This window comes from Tachyglossus aculeatus, chromosome 18, assembly GCF_015852505.1.
Source record: "Tachyglossus aculeatus isolate mTacAcu1 chromosome 18, mTacAcu1.pri, whole genome shotgun sequence".
NCBI lineage: Eukaryota > Metazoa > Chordata > Mammalia > Monotremata > Tachyglossidae > Tachyglossus > Tachyglossus aculeatus.
In genome coordinates, this window is record NC_052083.1 from 25351690 (window position 1) to 25375711 (window position 24022).

Here is a 24022-nt window from a genome sequence, read left to right on the forward strand (position 1 = left end):
TTTAATACACAACAATCAGTCAGTCTATTGAAAAGTTACTGCCTGCTAAGCACTGTATTAGGGGTTTGGGAGAGTACAGTATAATAGAGTTGATAAACATTTTCCCTTCCCACAAGGAGCTTACAGTCTGGAAGGGAAGACAGACATCAAAATAAATTATGGCTACTATGTACACAAGTGCTGTATGACAGAGGGCGGGGTGAATGAAGGATACAAATCCAAATGCAAGGGTGGTGTAAAAGGGACAGGGAATAGGGGAAATAAAGATTTAGTTAGGGAAGGCATCTTGGAGGAGATGTGATTTTAATAAGGTTTTGAAGGTAGGGGGAGTGATGGTCTGTTGGATATGAAGTGGGAGAGACATCCAGGCCAGAGGTAGGATATAGATGATAGGTGAGTGGAGAGATAGTTTTCTAGATCAAGGTACTGAGGTATTAGAAGACTGATCAGGGGACAATGTGGCAGAGGACAAGGTGATTAAGTGCTTTCAACCGAATGGCAATATATATGATGGCTTTTTCTCAAGCAGTAAGCTAGATGATTTATGACAGAAAGCTGAATGTACTATATCCCAACATTTTTAACTTATTATTGATGCTTCTTTTAATCTCATCTAATTAGCATTTATATAGCTATTTGATCCAAATACAGTGTCATAAAGTAAGAGTTGTTTTTTGGGTTTTCTGAACTATGAGATCAGCATAAATGATCATGTGAAAGGGGAAAAGTGCAGGAACTTTGTAGGTTACCTTAGTGGAAAGTGAGTGAGTGAGTGAGTGAGTGAGTGAGAGAGAGAGAGAGTGTGTGTGTGTGTGTGTGTGTGTGTGTGTGTGTGTGTGTGTTAGGAGAAAATAGCTTGTCCTTTGTCTCAGAATAATAGGAGAAAGTATTTGAATGAAATTTTTTGGTCAGTTAAGACCCTGAAACTGGGCCAAAACACCCCTGAAAATCCCTTATGAACACTTGGCCTGCCTTGAGGCAGTCTAGAACCCAAGGAGGTCTCCAAGGATCCAGGAGGAAGAGGTTGAGGAAGATCTGACAGCCTCCAATAGGCTGATGACTCATTCTCCAGTGAAAGATACTATGAGACGAACCCATCTGTCTGCACTGAGAGAGTGTTAGTGATTGTTATAGGCTTGATATGACGAAACTCGGTGCAAAAGATAATAATAATAATGGCATTTATTAAGCACTTCCTATGCGCAAAGCACTGTTCTAAGCACTGGGGAGGTTAAAAGGTGATCAAGTTGTACCATGGGGGGCTCACAGTCTTAAACCTCATTTTACAGATGAGGTAACTGAGGCCCAGAGAATGATGATGATGATGATGGCATTTATTAAGCGCTTACTAGGTGCAAAGCACTGTTCTAAGCGCTGGGGAGGTTACGAGGTGATCAGGTTGTCCCATATGGGGGCTCACAGTCTTAATCCCCATTTTACAGATGAGGTAACTGAGGCCCAGAGAAGTTAAGTGACTTGCCCAAAGTCACCCAGCTGACAATTGGCGGAGACGGGATTTGAACCCATGACCTCTGACTCCAAAGTCCATGATAAGATGAGGCTTATCATGACCCAGTCCACAGCAGAAAGACCTAACAGTATGATGATATTCACTAAGTAGTCACTGGTGCCAAGCACTAGGCTAAGAACAAGGATAGATACACAAGAATCAGATATGACAAGGTTCCCATCCTGTGAGGCTCACAATATAAGAGTAAGGGAGAAAAAAAGTTTTGCACATAAGGAAACTGACAATAGTGAGGTTAAGTGACTTTTCCAAGGTCATGCTGCTGTCAAGTGGTGGATCTGGTACTAAAATCCAGGTCAACAAGGGACAACATTTTTGTGTGCCCTGTGTGGTTGGGACTATGACTCCCACATTGAACTTTTCACCCACAAATGCACTCATAGGTGAACTTTACCAACAGCCGTATCTTCTTCAAATGTCAAGGATCTTCTCTCTCTTTCTCTCTCTCTAACCCTGGCCTACTGAATCCTTCCACCTGCATTGCTTTCCAATTGGCAAACATACAAGGTAATATGAGATATTGATATGGCGAAAGACAAGATGTGAATAAATGGGAAAGTTATTTTACTAAAGCTACCCGAATAGATTGCTTGTGTTCAGAAGAGCTTGTTGTGCTGAGTGGGTATGGGATAAAAATCATTCTAATGGCAGAGCAAGCATCTTCCTAAAGCATAAGCCCCTATTAGGGAGCACTTAAACTTTACTGAATTCCATCTGAGACAAATGAATTCCCTGTTGAGGATCACCACTGGTTGGGGATTATTTCATGCATTATCTGTCCCGTAACTATTTTGAAAGTCTATTTGTGAAAGTCTCTCCCAAAGTCCAGCCTCTACTTCCCAGGAAGAACTGGGGTGAGGGAAAGGTTTTGAGGAGCAAATGTTTTAAGTTTGCTATTGTCATACCTCCAAGGGGCTTCTTGCTCAGGACCAATTAGAGGGTTGGGGAGGTTGAATTAAAAGAAGCTCTATCAGCTGAATGGCCTTACATGGTTGGCGCAGCCCACCCATGATGTTCCCAGAACCCAGCAGTCCATCCTCCTGTCCCATCCATTTTCCTCATCTGTAAAATGGGGATTAAATTTAAGACTGTGAGCCCCATGTGAGACAGGGACTATGTCCAATCTGATTTGTTTGTATCTACTCCATGGCTTAGTACAGTGCCTGGCACATAGTAAGCACTAAACAAGTACTATTATTAGTATTATTATTAGTCTTATTATTATTACTCCCTCCAATTTAGACTGTGAGCCCCAGCTGGGACATGCACTATACCCAACCTGATTATCTTGTATTTACCTCAGCGCTTAATACAGTGCTTGGCACAAACTTAACAAGTACCATTAGAAAACAAAAACACACAAAAAAACCAAAATAATAATAAAAAATAAACTATGACAACAATCCAGAGAGATGGTCTGGCTCTATCTTACTGTGTTAGATCTTGAACTCAATACCTTATGTGATTTCCAGGAGAAATGATATTTCCTTATAGTTTCTTAGTTAAAATAGACTGTCCTGAGTTTCAAAAGGAACCCTACTTTCAAAAAAAAAAAAACCTTCCCCCGAAAACCTTGTAAAAGCTGTAATTTACAGAAATAATGCAATAAACTGTATGTTTTAGAGTTGAGTTGGGTTGGATTTTTTGGAAACATTTAGACCAAGCTCAGGCATATATGCCCGTAGCTCTATTCCCTGTGTATTATTGAAACATCAGTATTCACACTGCAAAATGAATAAACCAGCTTTAATACTTTGGCACATAAAGTCTCTCCTTTGAGCAACTGAGAAAATGATTATTTAAACACAATTCACCTGCTTTGAGGATTTTTCTTTTTTCAACCATTTCTAGTCTTCAAATGGGAGCCTGAGGAACTTTTCTTTATATCCTCTCCTTTTCTTCCTGAGGCTCTATTACACTGACAAATACCATCAGAGAGAAAAATGTCTACAAGGATCTGGACAGAGGCATAGTAGCAATATCAGAATCTGACATGTTGATTATGATGGGGGATCTCAGTGCCCAGATGGATAGCAAACTGTTGGATTGGTGCTCAGCGATTTGCCAAACATCAGTACAGAGTCACCAACACTATCTTCCTCTTCCAAAGAAGGCTAATGGCTAGTGAGAGAGTAAATGTGAGCTTCTAAGGGAAAATTTAGGGTTGTAACAAGTTTAATAGCATTAATATTTAATAATGATAGTGGTGGTATAATAATAATGATGGCATTTATTAAGCGTTTATTATGTACACTGTTCTAAGCACTGGGGAGGTTACAAGGTGATCAGATTGTCTGATCAGGTGATCAGATGAGGGAACTGAGGCCCAGAGGAGTGAAGTGACTTGCCCAAAGTCACACAGCTGACAATTGGTGGAGTCGGGATTTGAACCCATGACCTCTGACTCCAAAGTCTGTGCTCTTTCCACTGAGCCACACTGCTTCTCATGGTTATGTGTTATGCACTTATTATATGCCAAGCACTGGTTAAGCCCTGGGGTAGTTACAACATCATTAAATCACAGTGTAAGCATGGTTGTGGCTATAATAATAACAATAATAGTAATAATGACAATAACAATAATAATGATATCTGTTGACTGTTTACTAGGTGATCCCAACCCTTTTTTTTCCACTGTACTATTACTACTACTAATAATAATTGTGGGGGCGGAGAAAGAGAGTTCAGCCAGAGAAGACCTCTTGGAGGAGATGTAATTTTAGCTCCTATTCCAAAGGTGAATTAGTAATGCAGTCTTGGCATCAAAAAATCACAGTCAAGCAAGCAGACAACACTCTATCACATCTCTTGAGAATGAAGACACTTGAACTAAGAATGATGATATGAGAGGAAAGGTTGCAGGGAGACCTCAGAAGGCCTGAAAAGTTTGTAAGGCTCAGGGGTGTTCTGGGGAGTATATATAGTCAGGCATCTGAGAGCCAATTAAAAGCAAAGGCATTCGTTGCCTTAGGCTATGAAGAATGAATGAAGAGTTGGGTAAAATTTAATTCAAACCTGAGTCAAAAGGAGAACTTGACCATCTGGTATTGTGGCTTACAAGAGGAAAGGAACCTCAGGGGTGTGGTTGAAGGTGAAATACCTATAAGAGTAGAAGCTTACATTGTTTTTTTGTTGGATTGGTTCAGATTAATTTAGGGACTTTAGGAGCTGCAGGCCAGGGCCTCTGTTTTGTGGGGGCCTCTCCCCATGACACTGGGAACTGTGGGAGCGGCAGGCTGGCTCAGCCCAGCTCAGGAAACCTCTAGGTTCAGAATCTGGCTGGAAGCCATCATTCATTTCAGCTAAGCAAACCCCCATCAAACACCAGTTTCTGGGCCTTCAGGTAAGTCGAGAAGGAGAGTGAGTCCCCAGACATGCAGGAAGGAAAGGAGGCAGACCACCACTATACCTCACTCCATTATAATAATCATTCTCTTGCAATTCCTCCAGCACTAAGACGAGAAACATAAGGACTCCTGATCTCCATCCCTCCATCCCCTACCCCTTCCTGTCCTCTGAATGTCCAGTTTGGTACGGACCCCCAGGTGAAGATGAGCCCTGCTTCCCCTGTCCCTGACTCTACGGCCTGGCTCCAGGAGCCAGAGTTGGAGTGGTTAGGCCAGAACAAGGCTGATGGCAGGGAGGGGGTGGTCTGGTATGGGGTTTGGTTTTGTTTGCTTTATTTCAGTGAAAACCCGTTTCTCTCTTCCCCTTGTCAAGGAGTCCAGAATCAACCCCTGGCTGAGCAAGAGGGGACAGGGCAGGCATAATGATATTCTGCATCACACTGGAGTCGGGAGGGGGTCCTACAAAATATGATGCCCCATGCCCCCAAGAGAGGCCCTGATGGTTGATGCTCTGGAGTTAGGTGGGCTGATGATATGACAGAGCAGGTGAGAATCAATCAATTAATCAATCATATTTATTGAGCGCTTACTGTGTGCAGAGCACTGTACTAAGCGCTTGGGAAGTACAAGTTGGCAACATATAGAGACAGTCCCTACCCAACAGTGGGCTCACAGTCTAAAAGGGGGAGACAGAGAACAAAACCAAACATACTAACAAAATAAAATAAATAGAATAGATATGTACAAGTAAAATAAATAGAGTAATAAATATGTACAAACATATATACAGGAGAACTCAGGGCAGGCGGGATAGATTTGAGAGTCGTCCATGCAGAGGTGAAAGTGAAGTGGAGGAACTCCCAAAGTGAGTGAGTATACAGTGAATGAGAAGAGCCTGGAGGAACAGTCAATGTTAGGGACCGGGAAGCAGAAGAATGGCCAGTTTAAGACCCTAAGACACTAAGAAGGGGTGGCCACAGAGATAGAAAGACAATCAGGAGAGACTTGTATCAGTAAGACCATTATTCTCCCTTTCCCAATTGCCTATATCCTGAATTATCCTCTCCCTACCTTCATTTCTAGACTGGAGACACCCTGAGGGGCAGGAACGTTGCTGGATATTCTTTCCCATCAATTATTACAGGGCTCTGTACATCAGAAGCCCTTGATAAATACCATTAGTACTAGTACTACTGAAATTGCCCCTCCTCCAATAAGCCATCCTTAATTCATTCCCAGCATCCCAAATCATAAAAGCACATCACACATCTCAGACATTTCTGTAACTACTTGCAATTACCTTAACCATTTACATCTCGACTACCTATATAGAGAGATATTAGTGGGGTCTGCATATACATATAGAGAGAGATATTAGTGGGGTGGTTACAAGATGATGATCAGGTTGTCCCACGGGGGGCTCACAGTCTTAATCCCCATTTTACAGATGAGGTAACTGAGGCCCAGAGAAGTTAAGTGACTTGGCCAAGGTCACACAGCTGACAGTTGGCGGAGCTGGGATTTGAACCCAGGAACTCTGACTGCAAAGCCCCTGCTCTTTCCACTGAGCCATGCTGCTTCTCCACTTAGTACAATGCTCTGCACACAGTAAGTGCTCAATAAATACAATTGAATGAATGAATATCAGACTGACCAACCCTCTCCCCACCTTCAAAGCCCACCTAAAATCAAATCTCCTCCAAAAGGCCTTCCTTGTCCTCATTTCTCATTTCCCCCTAAGACCCCATCCCTCTGGTCACTTTTGTTCTTGGAAGTCTACCCCTGAAGCTCTTGATATTCACCCCATGTTCGGCCCCACAGAACCTATTCAATTCACTATGGTACTTGCTAAGCATTTACTATGTGCCAAGCACTGTATTCAAGTGCTGGGGTAGATACAAGATCATCAGGCTCACAGGTTAAGTAGGAGGAAGAACAGATACTGAATCCCCATTTTGCAGCTTAGAGAACTGAGGCACGGAGAAGTTAAGAGACTTGACCAAAGGTATGTGACAGACCTGGGATTAGAACCCTGGTCCTTTGACTCGCAGTCCCATGCTCTCTTAATGAAGACTCGGTGTTCCCAAGTGTTGAGTACAATGCTGTGCACACAGTAAGGGCTCAATAAATACCATTGATTTGATTGCTGGGCCACCCACTTCAAGAGACAAAAGCCATTTGGGGAGTGCAGTGTCCTTGATGGCTTGTGGCAGGGCAGAAGCTACATTTTCTCAAATCACCAGACAGCCGGAAAAAACCTTTGAGAATTTTCTGAGCTGCAAAATGGAGGCATGCTTTAGAAAAAGGATGGTTATCCCTCTAGTAATGGAGATTACTTGTCAAGTGGAACTATTTAAAGCAGAAGGAGATTTCACAGAGAAATGGATTCCCCAGAGCTGAAAGTCTCCCTTTCCAATGCCTTCCTCGAAACTGAATAGGGATAAACAGCTTGCAAATTGGAAGGAGGTTCACATGAGTGTATGAAAGGCAGGCAGCATTTCATCTATGTTCATATGAAAAAAATCAAGAATGACACTTTATTTCTAAAAACTGAAACCTACCGTACAAATTGTCCTTCTTCTTGGGGATAAACATTTAGCTTGTGTTAGTGTCACTGAAAAGAAAGTCACAAAGATCCATTCTTCTAAAATATCAAATTATGTCATTGTCCCTGAAAGTTATAAAAGAATGGGGTATGACACTTGTTTTCCAGGTCCTTTTTGACCATGAAGGAGTGTATCCTAGTGGAATAGCATGGGGCTGGGAATCAGAGGACTTGAATTCTAATCCCAACTCCACCACTTAACTGTGGTATGTGTTAAGTGCTTACTTTGAGTCACACACTGTTCTAAGTCCTAGTGTAGATACAAGATAATCAGGTCCCACATGGGTTTCACAGACTAATGGGGAAGGAAAAGAGGCATTGACTCCCCATTTTGCAGATGAGGGAACTGAGGCACAGGAAAGTTAAGTGACTTGCCCAAGGTCACAAGGCAGACAAGTGGCAGAACTGGGATTAGAACCCAGGTTGCCCGATCCCAGATCCGTGCTCTTTCCACTAGGTCATGCTGCTTCCCATATGTCTGCTGTGTGCCTCAGTTTCCTAATCCATAAAATTGGCATTCAATCCTACTTTCTCCTACCTAGTCTGCGAGCCCCATGTGGGATAGTGACTGTGTCAACATTGATAATCTCGTACCTACCCTAATACTTAGAACTGAGTTTGGCGTATAATAAGTACTCAACAAATGCCATCATAAAAATAATAATTTTATGCACTGAGCATTGTTCTAAGCACTGGAGAAGATACATTGCAAGCAGACCAGCCCAGCCCCTGCCTCACAAAGGGCTCAAATCTAAAGGGGGAGGGAAACCAGTATGTTCCTTCCTCACAGTTTTGCCATATTTCCCCAGGCTACCCCTTAACCCTTACTCTTTGAAAGTTCTAGTAGCTGCTGATCATGTAATTAGGGATGTTATTGCACTCTTCTGGCCCAGGGAGAGCTCATCGGTAGGAGAAGAAACAAGTGAGTACCAGGTTCTGTGTGGGAGGTATTACTAAGGTTTAAAGGAACAAGAACATTTTTCAAAAATCATCAGAAAGGCAGGCTGCTCCTTGACCCCAGATGAAGGGGAGACGTTTTCTGGTGAAGCTTGTTGAAAAACATGGAATTAGCAAGGCTGGGATAATCAATCAATCCATCAGTGGTATTTATTGAATGTTTACTACACAAAGAACTCTGTACCAAATTTTCTTCCATGTCTGCTCAACTTTTCCCAAACCTGTAGTATGTCAATAATTTGGAAGACGAAATGTGCTTTGAAACTCGCCACCACCGTCCAAACTCTAGAACTCATGTTTCCTCCCCTTCAGCAGCATAATTACAAAATGCAGATTCAATGATGCAGAAATTAGCTCCTAGGAATCCTTTATATGCTTCTTCCATAACTCTCAGCCTCTGCCAGTAAATACCTGTGGGATTACACTGGCATCCTTGTGTTGAAATGAAATACTAAAACTCAAGTAACTCATCATCAACCCTTTTTTGGAGTATGGTGTTTATTGCTATTTTAAAGCAAACTATTTCAAATGAGCATCCTTGTATTCATCCATATTTTAGCCAGAAAGGTATATTTTGAAAACTCTCTGGGGAAAATGAATTCTATCCTTCACCTCATAATGAATGGGAATCTGTTTTATAAAGAAAGGGAAAATATTTTGGGAGAACATACAAGATTACTCACTGGGAAGATAATTTGGGAACAAACTAATACAATGGGGAAACGTTTTGGCAAAAGACGAGTCCTTTTGGGGGAATATAAACTAACCTAATGGTTAGATGATATAGGGACAGATGGATTAATCCAATGGGATTATTTCTTGGAAATAGACAAGATTCCTCAGGGGTGAAACCTTTTTGGGTGAGGTGACCTAACTTAAGGGGGAGAAATTTAAACTAGATTTGGAAGGGTTGGATTGCCTCAATTCCATACAGGTGAAATTCTCATTGATCTGGGGGGAGGCCTGAACTCTTGAATAGGCACGGAAAATTCTAGTGAGGGAACAAGGAAACAGGAGGGCCTGAAGATCTTAGCCTGGAACCACTGTGGACTGAAGAAACTGATTGGAAATTACTTATAATTGAAGAGCTGACCCAGGAAGAAGTAGCTGTAAAGGAAGACAGAAGAAAGGTGTTGCCTTGAAGATCATGGAGATTTACACATACTCCAAGTCCTAGGAAAGAGAAGGAGAGCAATAGGTAGTCAACATGGCTTAAGGAGAATGAAAGTGGTGTTCTACAAGCTTGGATGTGGGGAGGAGTTTCCAAGTGCTTTGGTGATGTCGAAGTCCTGAAGTGCCAGAAATGGGAGAGAGAGGCTGGAGAGATGTGAGACTAATCAGGGAAGCCTCTTGCAGCAGATGTGATTTCAGAAGGGCCTTGAAGATGGGGGAGAACAGTGATTTGGTAAATGTGATGGGGGCAGAGTAGATTTTTTCTGATTGAGTGCCTTAAAGTGAACGGTCAGGAGTTTGTTGATGCAGAGAGGGACGGGCACCCTTAGGAGGTACTTAAAGAGAGCCAAGATATGTGCAGTATGATCATTCAGAAAACTGATACGGGCAGCAGAGTGAAATATGGACTGGAAAGGGGACATACTGGAGATAGGGGCCTGGGAGGAGGCTGATGCAGTAATCAGATTGGGATATGACAAGTTCTGGGGCCATAAATGGTGGCAGGTTGTATAAGGGCACGTTCTGGAGATGATGTGGAAGGAGACCAGCAGGATTGGGTGACAGATTAAATATGGGGTTGGAAGAGAGTCAAAGATAATGTCAAGGATGCAGACTTAAGAAACGCGGGGGCTGGTGGTATCCTCTGCCATCCGCCTCCGCGGTGTGTCAATCTGGGGCCTCCTTCCAAAACACATGAGTGAGAGAAAGAGCGAAACCAGTGGAATGGCTCATGGTCCACGAGGTGGAGAATTTTGGGAGGTCCATAGCTGTGGCACTCACTTTGACTCAGATTGTTGGACTCTGATCCTCCAGAACCCTGACACACTAAGCCCCTTTAAGGGCAAAAGATCATATCTACCATCTCCATTGTACTCTCCCAAGCACTTAGGAAAATGGTTTATACACTGTAAATGCTGAAAAGTATATCATTGATTGCTTGTTGTCTAACCACAGTACCCTACAGCTTTGATTTGATTTTGAATTTATCCATGTCATCATCTTTTATGTTGCTTTCATGTTTTTTATTGTTTAATTTTCTCCTTATGTTTCCAACACCAGGCCTCTTCCTCCCTCTCCTGTCTCCCTTTATTCTTAGATCGTGAGCCTCTTGAGAGCCAGGAACTGTGGGTAATGCTCACCTGAGAATTCATTCCCAGTGCTTAGTTCAGTGATTTGCACACCGTAAACAATGACTTCTGCTGTGGTTGTCGACAGTTATGGGAAAGTTAGATGGAGGAGAGGATTTGGAAGGAATTTGAGGAGCTCAGTTTGGGTCATTTTGAGATTGAGATGTTGGTGGGACATCCATGTAAACCTATCTTGGAGGCAGCAGGATATGTGAGATTGCAGAGGAGAGACTGTAAGCTCCCTCTGAATTGTAGGCTCGTTGTGGACAGGGAACACATTGAACAACTCTGTTGTATTGTACTCTCCCATGCGCTTAGTACAGTACTCTACACATAGTAAGCGCTCAATAAATACCATTGATTGAGTGATTGATTGGTGAGATGGAGTTGGGAGTCATCTGAGAAGAGTTGGTAATTGAAGTCTTGGGAGAGGGTGAGTTTCCGAGGGGAGTGAATGTAAAATGAGAACACAATAAAAATTTCTCCCCGCTTCTAGACTGTGAGCCCGTTGTTGGGTAGGGACCGTCTCTATATGTTGCCGATTTGTACTTCCCAAGTGCTTAGTAACAGTGCTCTGCACACAGTAAGCACTCAATAAATACGATTGAATGAATGAATAAGAACAGGACCCAAAACAGAGCTCTGAGGGCGGGAAGCAGATGAAGGCCCAGTGAGAGAGACTGAGAAGGAATGGCCAAAGAATTAGGAGGGGAATTACCAGGCGAGGCCTGGTGCAGTGAAGCCAACGTTAGATAGTGTTTCCAAGAGAGAGGGATGGTCTCTAGGATCAAAGGCAGCTGAGAGGACAAAGAGGATTAGGACAGAGTAGAGGGCATTAGATTTGGCAAAGAGATCACTGGTGACCTTGGAGAAAGTGGACTAAAATGCAGAGAACATGGAAATATACTTTCCTGTGCCGCCATCTGCCCCTCTAACTGTTATCAGCCACTTTGAAATCTTGCCAGTCCTCAGGGGACCAGGTAAGAGAGTGTAGATGGCTCAAGGCAAACCATCACCATTACTGGAACAGCTATTGCTTATTTTCTCTGACAACTACTTCTCACCTGCCCCAGCTGCATATTAGGAATGGATGGCACATATACACTCTGCTGATGACTATTAGTCACCTGCTCATTAACACGTGCGAGTCATTGGTGCATTAATGGGAAGGATATGCAATTAGATATATTGTATGATGGAGCTGAAGGAGAAATATAAAAACCTAAGCTGAAGCTAAAAGGGAATGAGATTCCAGCCATCACCCCCATACGGCAGGATTAGAGACAGAGGGCTCTCCAGCAATGCTACTCACCTCCCTTTTCCAGCCACTAATATTTTAGGGTGAAGACCTGTAAGCAGTTCCCATGGAGACCCTGTTCAACTGAGAAAATTGGAAAAATCTCTTCTGCTCTTTAGACAGGTGCACTCCCTATCTCCTTCTCCTCTGCCCCAATCCCCACTGAAGAAAACAAATCCCCCCAACATAAAAGTAGCAGAGGCAGAATAAAATTCATTCTTTACAAATTACAGCTTATTACATATAGTTTGTCTATGTAATCATAGGGAAGAGTAAATGAATTAGTGAATGATAGGTGAAACATGATAACTCACGTTAGTTCCATCACACCATATCCCTACCTCTCCCTCAGGGATGGCCTGAGTGACAATATCTGTTTCCTTTATTTTTTTGCCATTCCCCTTAATGCCAGCCTAGTCTCCCAAACTGATAATCTCCAGCAAAAATCAACGGGGAATAAAGAAAATCAGCCAGCCACTCGGATAATTCAATATAAAGGCAACTCCATGGTCAAGAGACTTCCACCCAACCCTTCTTTCCTCCATTGGGGATGGGAAGTGGGACAAACAGAGCTCTTTCAACTGAAGGAACTTGGTGAATTTCTCAGACAACCAAATTTGTTCAGCCCCTTATAGAGCCCTGAATTCTTTGGTAAAGTCACTGACCACAGTAGAATGGTCATGGTGAGGATCTCTGCACTTTTTCTGTATTAGTCATTCTGCCAAAATGGACTGTGTTACATAGCATTTTCATCAGATAGTGCACAGTTGACTACGGCCTTCAGTTTGATCAGCTGCCTAGTACAGACTGTCTAAATGAGATACACACATTCACAAATCACATTGGTAGAGGCAGATTCATAGATTTATAGAAGCAGTGTGCATTTACTGAGTTCTTAAGTGTGGAATAATGTACTTAGTGCTGGAAAAGTTCGCTAGAGTTAGACTTGGTCTCTGTCCCCATGTAACCTACAATCTAACAGTGGACAGACACTAAAATAAAGTACAGACAATGAGGAGTAACAGAATTTCAAGAGAGGTATATAAATGCAGGGGTTACTTTGTATCCCTGACCTGGATAGCTGATTTGTTCACGTTCCTTGAGGCAAAGAGCTAGATCGGATTGTCTCTCCAGGTCCCTAACAGATCCGGGGTTCTGAAAGACAGGATCCCATCCTTTGGAGGGTTGATGAGAGGTTTCTCTGTGTGTGTGTGTGTGTGTGTGTGTGTGTTTTTACTCTGTAAGAAGATATTAGAGGGCTCCCCCCCCCACCCAAAATGCTTTCTGCAGTCATGTAAGAGGAACTAGATCAAAAACTGGAATGATCTCAGGATATTTTGGATCAAAATGCTGTAGTAGATGGAAAAAAATTCCTGGAACTGGATGTATCCACCCAGGAGGGAGAAGGGGACTTAATGGGGAAACTGAGGAATTCCTGGTAAGCAAAGAAAAACTGATTTCTTCCAATGACTGTTGAAATGGATGGTCAGTCACCAGTGTAAGTCCTAAAGAATGATTTGGGCAATTGAGGCTCATTCATGGAAAGTACGAACCAAGGCACCAGGGAACAAGACCCTCAAGGAAATGTTCACAAGAAATCTGAGTCTAAAGGCTGCTCCCATACACACGGGCAGAAGAACGTGTTCCGAGAAGCAGCATGGCATAGTGGATAGAGCATGGACCCGGGAGTTGGAAGGTCATGGGTTCTAATCCCGGTTCCACCACTCTTCTGCCATGTGACTTTGGGCAAGTCACTTCACTTCTGTGGGCCTCAGTTATCTCATCTGTAAAATGTGGATGGAGATTGTAAACCTGACATGGGACAGGGACTGTGTCCAACCTGATTTGCTTGTATCCACCCCAGTACTTAGTACAGTGCCTGGTACATAGTAAGCAGCTTCTGCTGTGTGACTTTGGGCAAGTCATTTCACTTCTGTGAGTCTCAGTTACCTCAGTGCCTGGCACATAGTAAGTGCTTAACAAATGCCATTATTATTATTATTATTTACTCTTGTCAGGAGTAACGGCTGATGGAGGGAGGTGTGGGAAGTGGAGTCTGTTCCTCAAGTTAATGACAGCAGGATGGGAAAGGGAGTACTCTGATTCCTCAACAATCCACTGCTCCTGCAGAACCAGAGGGTTTTAGCAAATGGTACAACCCTCTGAGTTTGAAAAATTGAAGCTAATGAGCTCTTGAGGGTTGATGGTTGGTTTCCCGGAACTTGTTAGACAAAGAAGAACCAGAGGGAGAGGGTAAAGTTTAATATTCTTTTACCAAGGATCTGAACTTTGCCCCTGTAAAATTGAAATTTGGATTTGGGGAGGGTGTGGGAGTATCCCTTAATCCATGAGGGCTGTTTAGCTCCAGATTGCTAAAGGAGAGTCATTCCTTATTCCTAGGAAGCGGAGACAATTAGCCAATTAATCACATTTACTGAGCACTTACTGTGTGCAGGGCATTGTACTAAGAGCTTGGGAAAGTGCAACACAACAGTGTAGCAGACATTCCCTGCTAACAGTGAGTTTACAGTCTAGAGAGGGAGAAAGACATTAATGTAGGTAATTAAAATTACAGATGTATATTTAAGTCCTGTGGGGCTCAGCGATGCAGAAGGGAGTGGGAAAAGAAGATATAAGGGCTTACTCAGAGAAGGCCTCTTAGAGGAGATGTGCCTTCAATAAAACTTTGTCACTAGGGAGAGTTTTTGTCAGATGTGAAAAGAGAGGGCATAACAGGCCAGAGGCGGGATTCATTCAATCGTGTTTACTGAGCATTTACTGTGTGCAGAGCACTGTACTAAGTGCTTGGAAGAGTTCAACACAAGAATGGACACATTCCCTGCCCACAATGAGCTTACAGTCTAGAGAGCGTTTAGAACAGTGCTCGGCACATAATAATAATGGCATTTATTAATCCCTTACTATGTGCAAAGCACTGTTCTAATTGGAGCATTGGAGCGCTTAACAAATGCCATCATTATTATTATTATTATTAGAGAGGGGAATACATACATCAACATAAATTTAAAAATTACAGAGATGTACATATCTGAGAAGCAGCGTGGCTAATGAGAAGCAGCGTGGCTTAGTGGAAAGAGCACGGGTTTGGGAGTCAGAGGTCATGGGTTCGAATTCTGGCTCCACCGCTTGTCAGCTGTATGACTTTGGGCAAGTCACTTAACTTTTCGGTGTCTCAGTTCCCTCAACTGTAAAATGGGGATTGACTGTGAGCCCCACATGGGACAACCTCATTGTCCTGTATCTACCCCAGCACTTAGAACAGTGCTTGGCACATAGTAAGCGCTTAACAAATACCATAATTACTACATATGTGCAGTGGGGCTGCAGGGGCCGAGGGGGAGAGAACAAAGCGAGCGATCAGGACGATGCAGAAGGGAGTGGGCGAAGAGGAAAAGGGGCACTTTGTCAGGGAAGGCTTCTTGAAGAAGATGTGCCTTCAATAAGACTCTGAAGGGGAGGCGAGTAATTGTCTGTCAGATTTGAGGAGGAAAGGCATTCCAGTCCAGAGGCACGACATATCCCCCCCTTGATAATAATAATAAAAATAATGACGGCATTTATTAAGCGCTTATTATGTGCAAAGCACTGTTCTAAGCGCTGAGGAGGTTACAAGGTGATCAGGTTGTCTCACAGGGGGCTCACAGTCTTAATCCCTATTTTACAGATGAGGGAACTGAGGCACAAAGAAGTTAAGTGACTTGCCCAAAGTCACACAGCTGACAAAGGGCAGTGCCGGGGTTTGAACTCATGACCTCTGACTCCAAAGCCCATGCTCTTTCCACTGAGCCACGATCTCTCTCCCTCTCTCCAGGCTCACATCTCCTGCCTTCGAGACATCCCTACTTGGATGTCCTCCCATCACCTCAAACCTAATATGTCCAAAACAGAGCTCCTTATCTTCCCACCCAAACTCTGTCCTCTCCTGGAGTTTCCTCTCACTGAAGATGGCACCACTATCCTCCCCGTCTCACTAGCCTGTAACCTTGGCATTATCCTTGACTCTGCTCTCTCATTCAACCTACATGTTCAATCCACCACCAAATCCTGTGGTCTCACCTTCACAGCATCACTGTAATCCCACCCTTTCTTCTCCATCCAAACTGCTACCACGTTAATACAATCACTCATCCCATAGATTACTGAGCACATAGATTACTGCATCAGCTTCCTCTCTGATCTCCCAATCTCCTGTCTCTCCTCACTCTAGTCCATACTTCATTCCCCTGCCCAAATCATCTTTCTACAGAAAGATTCAGGATATAATAATAATAATAATGATGGTATTTGTTAAGCGCTTACTATGTGCAAAGCACTGTTCTAAGCGCTGGAGGGATAAGGGTGATCAGGTTGTCCCATGTGGGGCTCACAGTCTCAATCCCCATTTTACAGATGAGGGAACTGAGGCACAGAGAATTTGTGACTTGCCCAAAGTCACCTAGCTGATAATTGGTGTAGTCGGCATTTGAACCCATGACCTCTGACTCCAAAGCCTGTGCTCTTTCCACTGAGTCACACTGCTTCTCTAAGATAGGTCACCCCCCTTCTCAAAAATCTCCAGTTGTTGCCAATCCATCTCCGTATCCACCCCCTTCAAAGCTTTACTGAAGGCACATCTACTCCACGAGGCCTTCCCTGACTAAGCCCCTCTTTCCTCTTCTCCTAATTCCTTCTGCATCTCCCAGCCTTGCTCCCCTTGTTCTTCCTCCTTCCCAGCCCCACTGCACTTATTTACTTCTCTGTAATTAATTTATTTATTTTAATGTCTGTCTCCCCCCCGTAGACTGTAAGCTTTTGGTGGACAGAGAATGTCACTGTTTATTGTTGTACTGTACTCTTCCAAGTGCTTAGTACAGTGCTCTGCACACAATAAGTGTTCAATAAAAATGACTGAGTGAATGAATGAATGAATGAATGGTCAGATGCAGCTCTTGTCCCACAATCTATATCAGTCCTCAATGGGGAAACTATACAAACAGCTAAAAATCTATTTTAGCAACATAGAGTTAATCACTGTCCCAGAATTCTGTTACCTAGGCAACATAGTGAGCTACTGGGCAGAGAACGACAGGAGACAGGAAGTAAAAATCAAATCGAGGAGTCAAACATTTCTTTGGGAAGACTGTCGATATGGAGTGGGATGGGGATGCGTTTTGCTTAAGAGGCATTTCTTTGAATTACAAACGTGTCTGGGAACCTATGGATCTACAAATCCATAGTAGAAAGGGTTGAATTATAATGGAACATGGCATCACATCCCCTATAATTGACATCTCTCAGTCATTTGACCAATCTGATGGTGAGGTGGTGCTCATCCCCCCAGTCTTCTCCACATGCCTGAAGTCCACATGCATTCCTGATGGAGGAAATGGCTTTCCAGAGATTCTGTGCCCTGAATCCTGTGCATGGTACTCATTGCTGTGGTATATATAAGCTCTTCAGTTTAGATACAGTCCAACTTCCTCCCTACTTTTCCACTACAGCAGGAAAAGGGGGCAGAGGCCACCAAGGACCTCCTCCTAGAGGAGGGAACTGGGCTCAGAAACGCCCCTGTGGGAAGGGGAGGAGCGGGTCATGAGGGGGGTCACAGAAAGTCCTCTTGGTTTCTCTCTGGCTGGGAGACCCAAACCCTTCACAGAACACGTCATCCAACTCCTGGAGCACATCAATCCAGAAATAATACCAATAATAATAGTGGTATTTGGTAAGCACTTACTACGTGCCAGGCACTCTTCTAAGTGCTGGAGAATCAGATTGGACACAGTCCATGTCCCACATGGGGCTCACAGTCTTAAGCCCCATTTTACAGATGAGGTAACTTGGGCCTAGAGAAGGTAAGTGATTCACCCCTGGTCACACAACAGACAAGTGGCAGAGCTGGAATTAGAACCCAGGTTCTCCGTCTTCCAGGCCCATGCTCTATCCATTAGGCCATGCTGTTTCTCTAAGCATCGCTTATGAGCTTTACTTAACATCAAAGGGAAAGATCAGTGGTATTCACTGAGTGCTTATCATGTGCAGAGCACTGTAATAATAATAATAATAATTCAACAATTATTCAATAATAATTAATTATTAATAATAATTCAATAATAATAATGGCATTTATTAAGCACTTACTATGTGCAGAGCACTGTTCTAAGAGCTGGGGAGGTTACAAGGCAATCAGGTTGTCCCACAGGGGGCTCACAGTCTTCATCCGCATTTTACAGATGAGGTTTTACAGATGACTGGTTGCCCAGTCACACAGCTGACAAGTGGCAGAGCAGGGATTAGAACCCATGACCTCTGACTCCAAAGCCCGTGCTCTTTCCACTGAGCCACGCTGCTTCTTCACTCGACTGTACTAAGTAAGCACCTGGGAGAGTACAGTTCAATAGAGTTTGTAGACCTGATCCCTGCCAACAAGAAGCTTGCAGTCTAGAGGAGGAGAGAGGCATTTAAATAAATTCCGCAAAGGAGAAGCAGCAGAGTGTAAGGATCTGTATACAAGTATTGTGGATAGGGCAAATATCAAATCAATCAGTGGTATTTATTGAGTGCTTACTCTGTGCAGGGGTCTGTACTAAACACTTGGGAGAATACAATACAACAGTGAAGTCCTTGAACAAAGCTGGTCTCCTGGTGCTGAAGTTCTTCTCACCTCAACTCAGCTATGCAGGGTGGGACATGAATTGGGAATACTGTAGGACACTTGAACAACTTCTCTTAAGGAGAGTCAAAATTGGAAACCAACAAGGAGAGTGGGAAGGGAAAGGGGACATGGAGGACATGGGGATTAGTTTCAGGTCACAGTGAAAGAAAAGCTCCAAAGAATGTAAGGAGGTAATATCTCAGCTGAAATCTGGAAGACCACTGTAAAATGTCTGACTTCATCCCTCATCATCACTATGGTCACCATCAACATCCTTATCATCAACATAATCATTGCTACCATCATCATCATCATCATCACCATCCTCCTCCTCATGAATAGTATTCATCCTGCGCCTACTGTATTCATTCTTTCATTCATTCATTCAATCATATTTATTGAGCACTTATTGTGTGCAGATCACTGTACTAAGCCCTTGGAAAGTACAATTTGGCAACAAATAGATAAACTCCCTGCCCAACAATGGGCTCACAGTCTAGAAGGGGGGAGACCGACAACAAAACAAGTAGACAGGCATTAATAGCATCAATATAAATAAATAGAATTACATTTATATATACATCATTAATAAAACAAATAGAATGATAAATATGTACATAATATAAACAAGTGCTGTGCCGCAGGGAGGGAGTAGAGCAGAGGGAGGGAGAAGAGGCGATGGGGAGGGGAGGAGGAGTAGAGGAAAAGGGGGCCTCATTCTGGAAAGGCAAGCTCTCAGTAGGGCTTTGAAGGGGGAAACAGAGCTAATTTGGTGGATGTGAGGAGGGAGGGCGTTCCAGGCCTGAGGTAGGACGTGGGCCGGGGGTCAACGCTTGAGAAAGTGCAATAGAGTTAATAGACATGATCTCAGCCCTCATGAACTATGTAAGCGAGTAAGGAAGCCTGGCACTGAACGAAGGTATGGACAGTGGGAAGGGAAAGCCAGGCACTGTTCTAAGAGCAGGGGTAGATACAAGGTAATCAGATTGTCCCACGTGGGGCTCACAGTCTTAATCCCCATTTTATACATGAGGTAACTGACTCCCAAGCCACTAAGCCACATTTCTTCTCTGCCAACCGCTTAGTACAGTGTTCTGCACACAGTAAATACTGAATAAATACAACTGACTGACTGACGGTCTATTACACTTCTGAAAAGAAATGCTCTCTTTGAAAGAGCTGTGAGGCTAGAAGGCAAAACTGAAAACAGCCTGAGCCCAATCCTCCTTCCTCAGTAGCAGGTTCAGACTCAGAGGGGGATATCTTGCTTTTTTTTTTATCACTACCCCCCTGCCCTGATCCCTCGTGTGGCCCCCTGACTCTCCTCCAACCTGGCCCCCAGCCTCGACTAGACCAGACAGAAGTTCACCTGGAGTCAGGTCCAACCTTGACTCCAGAAAGTGTAAAATGGCCCCTCAACCCAGAAAATGGCTCAGCCTCTTAGCCATCCTCCACGGAGGAAGGGGTAGGAGGCACCTCAGCCCTGTTGCTGCATCTTCCCGTCAATCTTAATTGATACACATTCTTCTGAAATGTGTGATCAAATTGTAAGTGTCCAATTCCAATGATGCATCAGCATTATCTTCAGTGGGGCAATTTAGCTACTTACTTCAACCTGGAAATAAAGTAGTGTGTGCCTGATTAGGAACAGGAGAGAGCTTATTTCGACTGTTGGCACAAGAGTGTTAATTGCTTTAAAAGATGTTCTGTTTTCCCTCTAATCTCTTTTAATTCCTCAGATATTAATTTAAATAGTCAGTTAAACTCTGAAATGTGAAAAAAATATTTTTTTTTAGTACGGCTTATTAGCCTGGGTAAAAACCTTCTTTTTTTCCAGCACATAACAAATAAAAGATCATTGGGATTAATGTATGAAGGTTTGGCAACCTGTTTCATAGTTGCTTGCCCTGAAAAATAGTTTGATTTAAATGTGGAGTGCTTGCTAAGGGTAACCTACTATCTGAAGAGGCATTTTTGGTAGTGGCCAAGAGATACATAAGGTTTTCTATTATAATGTTGGTTAGGCTTGATTTCTATTATTTTCACTGTATTTCTCCCTCTCAATCTGAGGATTACACTGACCTGACCTGTTCCCAGACAGAGATCTATGATCTTTTGACCTGCACCAATTTTCTCAAGTCATCACGCCCCATTTAGCCCAAACTCCCTTCCCTTGATGACCAAATTGATGCCCTCAACACTACCCTCTCTCCCCTATCCTTTTGTCAATCTCGTCCCACTAACAACCCTGGATCACCTCCACAGGGCATGAACTGTGGGGCACTGCTATCTGGAATCCCAGTTTCGTCCATCTCAAACTCGTCCTTGCCTGTTTTAGCTCTACCCTCCACTGTGTCTACCAAAATTATTTCTCCATCCTTTTTAACTCCCATTCCCATTGCCCTCACCAGTTATTTCAGACATTTAACTCATTCCTCAAACATGCTGCCCTGCCTCCTACCCCCATCATTTGCCCCGAATGACTTAGCCACATACTTTATTGAGAAAACTGAAACCGTCTGTTGTGTTCTCCTAATCCCTGCTCCTCTTTAGTCCCTCCCTTCTCCTTCCCCTTCTTCTACTCTTCCATTTTCCCAACTGGTATCTCAAGAAGCGACCTCCTATTTCCTCTCAAAATCCACCCTCTTCACCTGTGTCTCTAACCCATCCCTTCACACTTTATAAAACACTTGCCCCATCCTTTCTTTCCTCCCTGACTGCCATCTTCAACTGTTTGCTTTCCAATGCTCTCCAAAGGCCCCATTATTTTTAAACATAGTCATGTACCTCCTATCTTAAAAAAAAAACCTTCCTTTGATCCCTCCCTCCTCTAATTATCCTCCCATCTCCCTCCTACCATTCCTCTCAAAATTCCTTGAGCGAACTGTCTAAATCCACAGCTTCAACTTCCTCTCCTACAACTCTGTCCTTGACTTCCTCCAATCTAGCTTCCACCCCTTTTCCTCGCCAAAAGCTACTCTCTCAAAGACCTTCTCACCAAATCCAACGGCCTCTACTCCATCCTAATCCTCTTCAAACTCTTAGTTGTCTTTGACTCTGTCAACGACCCCCTTCTCCTGTAAATATTATCCAACCTTGGCTTCGCTGACACCACGCTCTCCCGGTTCTCCTCCTACTGGTCTCTGGTCCTCTGGTGACCTCTGGTCACTCATTCTCAGTCTCTTTTATGGGCTTCTCCTCTATCTCCCACCTCCTAGCTGTGAGAGTCCCTCAAGGCTCAGTTCTGAGTCCCCTTCTATTCGCCATCTAAATCTTGGAGAACTCATTAGCTCCCATGACTTCAACTATGATCTCTATGTGTATGATTCCCAGATCTACAGCTCCAATCCAGATTTTTCTCCTTTTCTGCAGTCTCATATTCCCTCCTGCCTTCAGGACATCTCTACCTGGATCTCAAACTTAACACGTCCAAAACAGAACTCCTCATATTCCCACATCCTCTCTGTGATTTTCCCATCACTATCAATAGTATCACCATACTCCCTGTCTCACAAACCCCCAACTTTGGCATTATCCTCAACTCATCTCACTCATTAAACCCACATATTCCTTCTGACACCAAATTCTGTCATTTCAACCCTTCATAACATAGCTAAAATCCTTTCCACTCCATCCAAACTGCTACCACTTTTTTAATGGTTTTTGTTAAGTGCTTACTACATGTACTGTACTAAGCACAAAGGTAGATTCAAGATAATCAGGTTGAGGTTGGATGCAGACCATGTACCACATGGAGCTCACTCTCAATCCCCATTTTAGAGATGAGGTAACTGAAGCACAGAGATGTGAAGTTACAAGCCCAAGGTCACACAGCAGACAGGTGGCAGAGCCAGGATTAGAACCCAGGTCCACCTGGCTCCCAGGCCCATGCTCTATCCATTAGAAGCAGTGTGGCTCAGTGGAAAGAGCACGGGCTTGGGAGCCAGAGGTCATGGGTTCTAATCCCGGCTCCACCACTTGTCAGCTGTGTGGCTTTTGGGCAAGTCACTTAACTTCACTGGGCCTCAGGTACCCCATCTGTAAAATGGGGATTAAGACTGTGAGCCCCACTAGGGACAATCTGGTCACCTTGTATCCCCCCCAGCGCTTAGAACAGTGCTTCACAGGTAGTAAGTGCTTAACAAATGCCATCATTATCATTATTAGACTATGATGCTTTTCTAATCCAAGCACTTATCCCATCCCACCTTGACTACTGCATCAACCTCCTTGCTGACCTCCTTGCCTCCTTCTCTCCCAACTCCAGTCCACAGTTCATTGTGCTGCCCGGATCTTTTTCAACAAAGCCATTTGGTCCGTGTTTCCCTGATCCTCAAGAATCTCCAGTGGTCTGCATCCACCTCTGCATCAAACTGAAACTATTCAATCAACTTCCACCTTCCGACTTTACCTTTCGGATTTTCTACTACAACCCAAACTGGACATTTCGCTCCTCTAATGCCTACCTACTCATTGTGAGCCCTCATCTATCTCACTGCCAGCCCCTCGCCCCCATTCTGCCTCTGGCCTGGAACACCCTCCCCCATCATATCTGACAGATTATTGCTCTCCCCACCTTATTAGAAACATATTTTCTAGACTGTGAGCCCACTATTGGGTAGGGACCGTCTCTATATGTTACCAACTTGTACTTCCCAAGCGCTTCGTACAGTGCTCTGCACACAGTAAGCACTCAATAAATAGGATTGAATGAATGAATGTCTTCTCCAAGAGACCTTTCCTAACTAAGCCCTCATTTCCTCTTCTCCCATTCCCTTCTGCAACACCCTTGCACCTGGATTTTCACCCCTCATTCACCCCTCCCTCAGCCCCACAGCATTTATTTACATATCTTTAATCTATTTATATTAATGTCGGCCTCTCCCTTCTAGACTGGAAGCTTATGTAGACAGGGGATATGCCTACCAACTCTATTGTACTCTTCCAAGTGTTTAATACAGTGCTCTGCACACAGTAAGTACTCAGTAAATATGATTGATTGATTGATCGATTGAACTTGGGAAGTTAATGTTTGCAGCAGCATAAAGTGCTCCCCAATGTTCACTCTCAACTATCTCAACCTTCAAATAAGTGACCTCGAACCCAGCTCTTCCTCTTCTGGCCCACGGCCTTGTTACCATTTGTTTGCTGTGTGACTTTGGGCAAGTTGCTCAACTTTTCTGTGCCTCTGCTTCCTCGACTAAAATTTTGAGACAATTTATGTTCTCTGCCCCACTTAGGCCGTGAATCCCAAGGAGGACAGAAACCATGTCCAACCTCATATTCCAGCATTTAGAACAGTGCTTAACTCATAGTAAGATCTTAATAAGTACCAT

General features: G+C 43.6%; 1 protein-coding gene across 3 annotated transcripts in view; it reads right to left on the reverse strand.

Annotated features, from left to right (window-relative positions):
• Nucleotides 1–24022, reverse strand: part of GABRG3 (gamma-aminobutyric acid type A receptor subunit gamma3) — a 423309-nt gene that overhangs the window by 67044 nt on the left and 332243 nt on the right. The gene's annotated exons all lie outside the window — the stretch shown is intronic.